The sequence below is a fragment of the Tigriopus californicus genome, chromosome 7 (assembly GCF_007210705.1).
Source record: "Tigriopus californicus strain San Diego chromosome 7, Tcal_SD_v2.1, whole genome shotgun sequence".
Classification (NCBI taxonomy): Eukaryota; Metazoa; Arthropoda; class Copepoda; order Harpacticoida; family Harpacticidae; genus Tigriopus; species Tigriopus californicus.
In genome coordinates this window covers 12,481,012-12,482,080 of record NC_081446.1, presented here as the reverse complement: position 1 = coordinate 12,482,080, position 1,069 = coordinate 12,481,012, and positions in this window count along the sequence as shown.

Here is a 1,069-nt window from a genome sequence, read left to right as displayed (position 1 = left end):
TTCTTTAAACTCATTTGGATGCTGCAAAATCATGGAGTAATATATCTTAAGCGATATGACACCTGTTTTTTTGACTATTTTGGATACTTTGGATGCTTTTGCAAAAAAAACACAATTTATTGGAGTCCAAAGTTCAAATTAAGATCTAGTGCACCGTATTTTGGTATTACTCTGTGCCCCTTAAATAATGCCTGACTTCCTTTTGTGCAAACTTCATAGTAAGTAGAAATTTTAAACTCTGCTAAAAGAAACAAACTCATTCATTTTTCACCAATGTCTGATGTTTTTTGTCAAATGTGTGGATTAAGACAAGATTATCAATTGTCCATCCCAAATATTCTAATATGTTAACATTTATGGACATGTACTTTTATTGCCTATTCCATACATTTCTTTTATATTTTGTCAGTATAAGTTCCTCATCAACTTGTAAAATTATTCTCGTTGATTTTCTATCTGTGCGTGTTTTGAGCCAGTTTTACGCAATATATCACACATTTGAAAAACAATTCGATTGTTTTTGATTTATTTGATGTTCATGGGTATTTCGTTTATTCTTCTGACTTTCAAAATCAATTCAGAAATATCTAATATAGGGACGGAGTTGTATTTCCAGGAGATCAATATTTAATTAAAAGCACTTAAATGTACTATGTACGATTGATAATCTTATTTTATTGATACTAGAGTTACTGTCTTGATTCAACGCAATGGCCTAACTTGGCGGTCAGGGAAAAGCCGTGTCGTTTCCTCTCTTTAGAGTCCCTGCATGGACATACTGGATCTGATCAGGGTCATTGGAAAAGACTAAGTCGAGAACGTTATTCTCTCTAGTGGCTACACCAACATGCTGGGAGAAATTGCTCCAGATCGCAAATTCTTCCAGCTTTTCGAACGACTGAGATGTCGATTTCGAAATGGGAATATACCCATCAAGACTAACTTTCCACTCTACAACGCTAGCCGGAAAATTAAATTCCCCTACAAAGAAAACCTTCGAGCAAACTGCCTTATCCAACTCATTTCCAGTGAATTGGAGAGCTGACGTAAAAGAGCTTGCTGAACAAGA